We start from the raw sequence: 10773 nt of genomic DNA, 5'->3' as shown, positions 1-10773 counted from the left end.
ATGGAGCTTTTATATGTTACCATTCTTAGCTTCTTTTTGGCCTTTGTATCTTTTGCAATCCACTCCCTTTTATTCAAGAACAAATCAGGGCCATCAGCATGATTCAAAGTCGCGGTCGCGGCCCGGAACGTACCACATCGGTCTCGCCATATCGGTCGCGGTCTCGGTGAGACGCAAATTTTAAACCATTTAATATTCTAAAAATTGTTAATAATATAAAAAAAAAGTATGCTAAACAAAAATAATAAAAAATAGCAAAAGAAAATTTGTAAAATGTACTATTTTTATACATATTAAACACAATAAGTACTTTTAATTATTGAAGACAATGGCATCACAAATAAAATCAAAATAACATAGACCACAATTTTAAAACTAATAATTGCAAAAGTAATATCAACCATTAACAATACAAACTAAAGATTTATTTATAGCATAAAGTTGGAATATTTTGATCAATCTCCTGCCAAAAATAAAAAGAAATCATATTAAATAAAAGGCAAATATGTAAAAAGATATACTAGTACTTTATATTATCGTACATGTTAATACCAAGTAGAATGATGATGTGGTTCAAAATCACCCTCATTTCTCGATGAATGGTAAAACAAATGTGGAAGTGGCATAGGACCTTGAGTAGGTAGTGTATAAGAGTTATCTGGTGTATTTACTGGATGTGAGGATTGACTAGATGTTCCATAATCATTAGACGGAAGAACTTCTAGATTGGAGATGAATTGCTGAGTATGATGGTAGTATCCAAGCCCTCGATAGTTAACACTATCGCTAGTACCATATGATGCAGTAGAATCATGACCATAAAACCCAATGTTATTGGAATCAAAAGAAGAACCATCATGAGATTTATCTATTTCTTTTTCATAGTATCCACTACTATGAATGCTAGTAGACCTTTCGACCTGTCCAGATCCATCAAATGACCGATATCCACTGTAATAGTCAGGAGTGATTCCATATGATTGGTCATAGCCATACCCCAATTGACTAGTACTGCAGTTTTGATTAGATTCATGCTCATAGGTTGGGTGTATACCCAAATTTTGCATCTGATCATTGACTCCTCTATATCTTTGCAACCCTGAATGGTGAGAGAAAGTATCCTCACTTGAAAATTGAGTCAAATTATTGAGGAATTGACGTTGTGCTTCTATACTAGGACGATAGCCATGATCAATATCTTGAGTGGCATAATAATTATATTGTCCTTGAGCCCATGACATACCTCCTGTTTGTTGGCTATCTTGATTGTAACCACCACTATGCTTGAAAGAATTGTTCCCTCCATCTCCATTGTCACCATTGTCATCATCATCATTACTGCTGTCACTTTTCTTTGAAGATAATGGAACAATATGCTTACTGGTTTGTTTAGTCTTACTTTTTTGTTTCCTAATTGAGGATTCAGCAAGAACTTTCTTATTTTTTTTGGTAATATATTGGGACAATGTATCACCAAAACCATCATTGTCATGTTCTTGATATTCACTGCTTTCTGATTCAATTTGATGAATGCCCTTATCCAACCAATCCAGATTATCTTCAGGCAATATGGGTTGTTCATTTTCTCTTATCCAATCATCCAATATATCATCTTGGTGCAAAATGTGATTCAAGTCAATTGGATTGTAGAAATCATCAGTATCTCTTTGATGCATCAAATTTTTCACCTTTAATTGCATATTGTAATGCACAAAAACTAATTTATGCAATTTTTTAACTGCCAAACGGTTACATAGTTTTGTATGAATTAATGACCATGTACTCCAATTTTGCTCACAACCAGAGGATGTACAGGTTTGACTCAATATTTTCACTACAATATTCCTTAAATTTGGTGCATCTTCACTGTAGTTAAGCCACCATTCAGCTAAACAAACAAAGTAATAATAATAATAATTTATTATTATTATTTTAAAATTATAAAAATATTAACTTCATTAATATGATTTAGATTTTTATATAAGTATGAATTAAGTTGAAACCTAGTAAAGATTTTGGTAATGCTCTTGCTGTAATAGCACTTCCAAATCCTCCTTTTTTGTCTACAAAAATTTTGATCTACAAAAATAATATATACACAGGTGTTAAAATTTTAAAATTTGTTCATTAATATAAATAAATAAAATAATCAAAAGAATACCTCATTTATTGAATCAACTTGTGCATCTAAATTTGGCTCTAACTTTGCAATGACTTTCTTCAACCCTTTTCGAACTTCATCCAAATTAAACTCATAAGTTCCAGAATATTGAAGGATCGGGTTCAAAAAATATGTTAAATACAATAAAATAACAAAATTAGAAAATAAATAAATACATATATATTACATATTTAAATTGGATGTAATATTTTAAATTACCTGCCGCATGTAAATCACGATGAAATTGATTGTACCATCTATTATCAATCACTTCCCAAATCATTTTTCAAGATTTCACCGACTTTTGAATAGCCATTTTTGCTCTATCCATTGCCTCATAAATAATTGGCAATGTTGGCTTATTATCTTGATCAATAGTTTTTAAAACTTTGACCAGAGGCTTCATTATTGCACACACAATTGACAATATCAACTCAGCTACTTTAATAGCTTCTGCTTTTCTCTTGGTAGTGTTATTGAACTCTGCCCATTCATCTGAGGTGCACACTTTTTTCAGTTCTGTAAAATGCCGAAGAAGACTTTCCATAGAAATGAATTCAGTTGCAAATCTAGTGATACCTGGATGTAGCAGTTCCCTTTTTCTTGTATATGTCTTCATCAGATTCACTACTTTGTCGCTGTTATATATGAAACTTGTTATCTTCTTCCCCTAAGCAATAGTTTCTTTTACATTATCTATTTTGCCAATATCCTTCAACATCAAATCCATACAATGAGCAGCGCAAGGTGACCAGAACAGATTTTTTCTTTTTTTCATCAACAGTTGTCCAGCTGCTTTCATACTAAATTCACTATCTGTCACAACTTGCACAACATTTTTTTTCTCCCACAATCTCTACTACCTCATCCATTAACTTGAAAATATATTCAGCAGTTTTCTTGACATTGGTACAATCAACTGAACTATGGTATATCATGTGCCTATCACAGTGTACCATAAAATTTATTATTGGATGTTTTGTACGAGTGATCCACCCATCACACATAAGTGTACAACCAAAAGTTGAAAATTTATCATAAATATCTCCAAGATATTTCTCAAGCTCTTCAAATTCTTTGTCTAAATATTCATTTCCAATTTGATTAGCTGAAGGGCCTTTAATACCAGAACCAGCTTTGGCAATTTCATCAATTATCGATTGATAATAAGGATTGTCAGCTGCATGAAATGGTATAGCATTAAAATGAAAAAACTTTGAAACTGCCTTACCAACTCTTTTTATATTTTCCGCCGCAAACATTGATTTGACTGATTTTTGTTTTGAAGGAAACATATGTGAGTCAATTCCTCTGCTTGTCATTTCATCCGCTTGTCTGACACTGAAATTACGTGACAATCCTCTTTTATTTTCAGAAGTCGTTGGTTTTGAAGTGCTAGCACCCATATTCCCTAAAATTCACAATGTTTAACAAATAAAAAATGAATGAATAAATTTCAACTTTATTTAATTATATTTAATAAAATGATATCAAATTTGTTATAATATTTTAGTTTACAAATGATACCTGACATAAACATAGAAGATCGACTCCCAGATACTGAATGCCTTCGTTGTTCGTTTGAAAATTGCAAGTATTGGCTCTCTCTAATTGCTTGCTTCATCTGTTTTTTTTCCGACGCCATCCTACTTTCTACATCAATTTCAAAAATGTCTTCATCGTCCTCGTCGCCATCCATGTTGAAATTACTATACATATTTTCTTGTTGGAGAGATTTCAATATTTCTTCTTTTTTCTGTTTTATTGTAGCTCTTTAAATCTTACTAGCCTTTAGATGCATTTTCATTACATCTCTAACTTCTCTTGAGGCCCTTGGACAAGGTTCAACTTGTCTCGTGACATGACCAACATGTTCTTTCAACCTTGTAATGCTATCATGCATTACTTTTCCACAATAATTGCATCTCACAATTTTTCTATTCCCACTCACGGGTTTACCATGTTCCCAACCAATATCCTTGCTCGTCATTGTAACTATTACACGTATCAATATAAATTATTAATACAACATAAAATAATTAAAGATATATGAAAAAAATACAACAAGTAGTTTCTGACATTTTATAATAGTAATTATTTATTTCTATTATATTAGTAAGTTAAACATCTAATCTATAATGTAAACCTGCAACAATGATCATTTTTTCATTTATTAAAAGAACTTCAAAATTTTAAATATTTATTAAAATTATTACTGCATTTTAGAAAATTTTATATTAAAAGATCTAACAATTATTTTAATATTTTCACTAAATATCAAATGAATTTGAACTAATTTATTGTACTTTGAATTATATGTGAGATAAGTGTTAAACTTATGTTTGGCCCAAAATAAATTTCAACAACACAAATTAGCTAGATTTGTTAACTTATGTTTGGCCCAAAATAAATTAGTGAATATTGTGGTCCAACAGCAGGACAGTAGCAAATTATGTTAAGACTTAAAAGAGTGGAATTGGATGACACGATGAATAACCTCCCATCATTTGGTCATGCTGCTATATCGGATACACATATACCAGTATATCAATGTTTTGCACAAAGTCTGGAATCTTCGGAAGTATCCATTTATTATAGTGCAGCTAATTAAAGAGTAAGATCCAAATCACAGATATGAATGCAACTTTGCAAATTTCTCCCTCAAAAAATAGAGCGAAACTTGACCAAAAAAGATGTTAAACATAACAAATTACAGCATATCTGATGAACAAAAGATATAGGAAAATGAACGAAACCAATAATAAAGACAAATGTCATATACATTCGTGAACATGTACCTTAAAAGAGTGGAATCAACACAAAAAGACCAATGAAACTAATTACACAGAGATAACCGGTCATCCAACCAATCCCAGGTTCCTTGTAGCTGCCCGGAGGATTTCCCGCAATGCTTACTCCTGCCTGCTCATATGTCTTCTTATTTAGAGCTAACAGATAAGAACCAAATCCGCCTAAAAGTTCGAAAACAAAGCAAAAGAGCTTAGAGAATCAGACAGTACTAAGAAAAGAAAAGTAAAGTGAAGGTACTGCGGGATGAGCTGGTCCCAATTATGTCTGGTAATAGAATAGGGAACACTATGATTAATCTAAAGAAGGCCCCACGACGTCTATTATAACGTGCCCATCACTCGCATCTCTTTCCCTGTAAATGGAAAGCTTTTCTCCCCCACTCGCATCTCTTTCCTTTTTTTAATCCTTGTTTTTCCTTTTTTTCTAAAGGTTTTTTGTTGAATTCAACTTGACTCGGGATAACTCAGAGTGACTCAGTGTGACTCGGCCATTTTAACCCGTTGCGGTGACGTTTCGGTCGATTTCTCGGCGAGTCAAGTATCTGGGTATCATTTCATCACGGTATCGTATCGGATTGGGCCGAGACGGTGACGACTCGGCCAAGTCGTCTCGGTCTCGGCCCAGTTTTCGAACCATAGCCATCAGGGCGTTTGCCTCCAGGAAAGACAGGATGGCCAGTGATCGGAGAAAGCCTTGAGTTTCTATTCATCGGCTGGAAGGGTCATCCTGAAAAATTCATTTTTGATCGCATGGCTAAGTATTCTTCCAATGTTTTCAGGACTCATCTGTTAGGTGAGAAAGCTGCTGTCTTTTGTGGGGCTGCAGGAAACAAGTTCTTGTTCTCAAATGAGAATAAGCTTGTTCAGGCATGGTGGCCTGACTCTGTCAACAAGGTCTTCCCATCTTCAAACCAAACTTCGTCAAAAGAAAAGCCATTAAGATGAGAAAGATACTTCCAAACTTCCTGAAACCTGAAGTTTGGCAATGTACATCAGTATCATGGATCATATTGCAGGAAGACACTTTTCTTGTGGTTGGGAAAATAAAGATAAAGTAGAGGTTTTCCCTCTTTGCAAGAACTACACATTTTGGATAGCTTTCAGACTGTTTGTGAGCGTCGAGGAACCAACTGATGTTGGTAAGTTGCTCGAACCATTTCTGTCCCTCTTGATTTGCCCGAAACCCCATTCGATAAGGCTATTAAGGCATCTGATAAAATCAGACAGATGCTCGTGGCTATTATCAAGCAGAGGAAGATTGACTTGGCAAATGGCAAGGCATCCCCTACTCAAGATACCATGTCTCACATGCTTACAATAGGATTCTTGGTTTGCTCATTGGAGGACATGATGCTGGAAGCTCTGCATGCACTTTCACCGTCAAGTATCTTGCTAAGTTGCCTAAGATCTATGAAGGAGTCTATGACGAATTGAAAATTTGCTTATATTTTCTTATAATTCCCTCTTATTTTAAATAAGTTAATTTAGAATTTCTTTTACTACTAATTTTCTTCCCTCGATAGTTGTAATATATAATTGAATCGAGAGTTTTACTTTTACTTTTATAGTTAGAGCAAATTAGGATTTTTTCGCATTTTGGTAGTGTGATCACTTGGTGAGGTGTGTGTACTAAATTTGGTGGATAAGAGCAAGTATTAAGTAAGTGAAAGTGTGTGATTAGAAGTGCTAATAATAAGTTAGTGAATTATAAGTTAAAACACAAGTACGAGAGAGTTAAGGAAAATAGGTTTGAACCGACGTGCACCGTTTGTTACCGGTTGAGTACTCCACTTGACCAATACTTTCTTACCCTAATTTTCTTGTTTTTATTTCATTTAATTTCTCCTAAATTACCTTTAAGTCAGCCATCATTTTTGACTAAAGAAATGTGAGAAAAGAAAAAAAAAGAAAAAGAAAAGCAAGGGTGCCAAGTGTTGGCAATTCAAAGGGTTGGTTGACTAAGACCATTTCTTCCTTCTTATCTTTTTTCTTGGCCAATTTTCCTTCATTTTCCTCTTGTGTTGGCCGAATTTTGGGAGAGAAAAAAAGAGTGAGAAACCTTCCATTTCCACCTTGATCTTGCTTTGTTTGAGTTGAATTACAAAAACTAAACCGATTAAACTTGCATCAAGGGTGTTAGGAAGCTTGGTGTGGTGAAAGTTTTGGAAGAAATAGCTTGGTTCCTCACTTTCAAGAAGGTTTTGTAAGGTATAAGTCTAAAACTTCCTTTTATTTTTCTTAATCTTGCTAAATATGCTATAGAAACTTTGAATCTTGGAGTATTATGGAAGATTTTCTAATTTTGAGTTGTTTAGTGAAAAATTTCAGCTAGGGTTTTATATTTTTCAGCTTTGATTATGTTGTTTAACTAGCAAATGTTGGTATTGAGCTTGGATATGAAATTTGTGAGGTGATTAATGGCATGATTGTGACTTTTTAGCATTAAAAGATGAATTTCCAGCTTTGGTGAGAAAACTCCAGCTTTGGTAGTGGTTGAATATTTGCTAGAAATGAGTTATGTTTGGATGTTTTTAGCCTAGATACAGAGCTATCTTGATATGTTTATTGGTGGTGTTTGAATTGGGTTGAATTGAGGAAAACATGAAGCCTTAAATGGCTGGAAAATTGGACAAATACAAAGAGTATGCTACCCAAATTTTCATTCGAGGAATAAGTGAGTGAATTTGGAACTTGAGCGGTGATTCGGGGATGAATTGGACCTCGGTTGTCTAGGGTATTCAAGTTTCTTTTAGTAGAGGTATATAAGTTACATTTTTGCCAAAACTCATATACTTTTAAGGTGAAAGTAGCGACCACTTTAAATGCGATTTCCTAGTGTTTTTAACACCAAGTTGCGAACTTATAAGTGTTAAACGCTTCTTTATCAAAACCAAAAGAGCGAGCATGATTTTTCTAAAGTTTGATAAGTGAAATGAATACTACTTCAACGAGTTTCATTTATTTGATTTTCTTTAAGTGAAACCCCTATATTTTGAACCCTAATTGATTGCAAACTGTTAAACGATATTTTATCGCAGATTTGGACTCCAACCAAGGAGTTGAACTAGAACGTGGTTTTGAAAAGCAATAACTCATTGGTGAGTGTTTTCCAATGCATGATTGAACTTGATCTTTGAATGAAATGATTTGCTAATGCGATTGAATAATACTTGATTTGTTTGGATGAGGCGAGAGTGTACTTTATCGCATTCGTCCTCCCCTTCTTGAATGATCTCATACTTGCTTGAGTTTGATTGACCTGTATTTGTATTGGTGCTTGTACTTGACTTGTAAGTGTTGAGCGGTAGCATGTACCACACTCAATCCAAGTGGGAGGTGCCTCTCATCCCGTCTCACTACTTTTATCCTCACCCTATTGGTTAGTCAGTCGAATCGAGCCAGTAAGGGTTTGGTCGAGGAGACTGGCGAACCATAGGTACTGTTTATTGTATAATCCTTTGGATATGGTTCACCAGATTCGGTATACTCGAGTATTACCATCACTCTTACTTTGGAGTTCGGGCCCGGTAAGGGGGTTGATTGGTGGATGGAAATTGGTGTAAAGTGGAGATCTACGGTCATGGTTTTGCTTCTTTAAACGTTGATGGAGGGTCAACGGGTTCAGATCAAGTAATGCAACGGGGATTTGGCTCTTGAGAACCATATGTATCCTTATACTTTGAAATGATTGTTACTTGTAGTGATATTATTTCTTTTATGAACTTTACACTCGCTCATTTTGAGATTTCAAGTTTTACATATGGCCAACTTGCTACTTGGGTCTACATGAAGTTTTGGAATCACACTGAGTTTTAGCTCACTCTATTAGCTTTTGTTTTCCTTACAGGGGATACGAGCATAGGCGTGAAGCTGGAAAGATTAGTTTTGTCTAGACTTTTAATTTTTGTAATTCTCCTAGCGCTAGTGCTCGATTAGGGTTAAAAGTACAACTAGAACTTGAATCTTTTGTTATATTCGGATATGTATGAATGGTTGAGATAGTAATGAATGTAAATGTACTTTCTAAGTTTAGGAACTGTAGTCTCATTTACTTTTGAAGTTGCAACTTATTTTCTTGACGTGAGTGAGTGAGTCCTGACGAAAGTTGGGCAGGCGGTCCGCTAAACCTTGGGGTACGCCTTTGGGGGAGATGGAATCGTCACAGAGTCAGTCTACAAGGGTAAGCCTGATTCAACTCAAAAACAACCCTTTTGGATTCTTTTTTTTTTTTTCTAATTTTTTGTTGGGGCTGAAATGGATAGATAAAAGTAACAAAAAGTAAAGCACAAGTGCACAAAAACTTTTTTTTTTTTTTTACTTCAAGGAGATGTGCATTAATCGCACTCTTATTGCATGACAACATCCTAAACATAGAAGCAGAAAATTTTAATTGTTCCAATTTAGAATTGTCCTTTATAGAAGAGTTGGTCATTACACCATTTTCTCTATTACTGGGTCGGACTTCTTTTTCTACAATACCACAATTCACGTACTTTGGGAGTCAAAAGAAGCCTGCCAATTAACTTAGCCATTGATTAAGCGATCTGAACATCACTCCCAATTTGTAACTGCTTCTCCAACTACGAACGTCACCGAAGGGACTATTAACTGCCATAAGAGTAACTTATTGCAATACTGATTATGACAAACTTTCTTTGTTCTAAAGAGAACAAATGGAAATTGCCAATTCAAAAGCGCCTGGTGAATTGTTGAACTGGGAAGATATTCAGAAGATGAAGTACTCATGGAACGTGGCATGCGAAGTACCCAGACTTGCTCCTCCTCTTCAAGGAGCATTCAGAGAAGCTCTGAGTGATTTCACGTTCAATGGATTCTCAATTCCCAAAGGCTGGAATATATACTGGAGTGCGTAAACTCAACCCACAGAAATTCAGAATGTTTCACTGAGCCCTTGAAGTTTGATCCAACAAGATTTGACGGATCAGGACCTGCACCTAACACATTTGTACCCTTTGGTGGAGGACCTAGGATGTGCCCCGGAAAAGAGTATGCCCGCCTGGAAATTCTTGTTTTCATGCATCATTTGGTGAAGAGATTCAAGTGGGAGAAAGTAATTACTGATGAGAATATTGTGGTTGATCCAATGCCAACTCCTGCAAACGGTCTTCCGGTGCGTCTTTTTGCGCACAAAGCATAAAATGGCTCGACTTCTTAATTAGTGTTCATCTCCTAATGTCAAATCGGCCTTTCATGGTTTCATGTCATTTACTTCTAATGTCAAAAGGCTGAGTCTAACAAATTTTTTGAAAAATGATAAGGATTACACTGTGAAATTTCGATAGATTCCAAATTGTTAAATTGCCAACAGCCGAATAAATATCTATTCATATCAACACCGTCAGATATCCTATTCAACTATTTAAACTCAATTTCCAGGCTGAGACCCGACAAAAAAAAAATCTAAGCAATTTTAAATCTAATATATAAGTAGGGATAATTTCAAGAAATCGCTACCTCTCGAATCTAACAAAGAAAGGAGAAAACACTGAAGATTAAGTCACAGTCATTGGATCATGTTTAAGTTCAATAAAGATTAAGTTTGTTTAATTTGGTTATCATTTCCCCGCAACATGATTGATGAGAATGATATTTTACGCACTATATTTTGTGGCCGTTTCATGTGATTTTAAATCATGTTTTAGCCTAAAACAATAGCATTAAGGATGAAAATCTTTCATAAATTAATACTTAAGCACATGTGAACTTTTGTTAAAAGTTTTTGGTTTCGTTTCACTTGTTTGGATGATTTACTTTTGTAGGTGAAAAAAAAAAGGAAATTTC

The 10773-nt window shown here is 34.6% G+C and overlaps 1 pseudogene; it reads left to right on the top strand.

Moving 5' to 3' along the window:
• Positions 1-10129, top strand: LOC113776343 (annotated as a pseudogene).
• The last annotated feature ends 644 nt before the right edge of the window (positions 10130-10773 follow it).

The sequence above is a fragment of the Coffea eugenioides genome, chromosome 6, assembly GCF_003713205.1.
Source record: "Coffea eugenioides isolate CCC68of chromosome 6, Ceug_1.0, whole genome shotgun sequence".
NCBI classification, from domain to species: Eukaryota; Viridiplantae; Streptophyta; class Magnoliopsida; order Gentianales; family Rubiaceae; genus Coffea; species Coffea eugenioides.
Note: the sequence above shows the minus strand (reverse complement) of the source record. Positions and strands in the feature narration are given on the sequence as shown.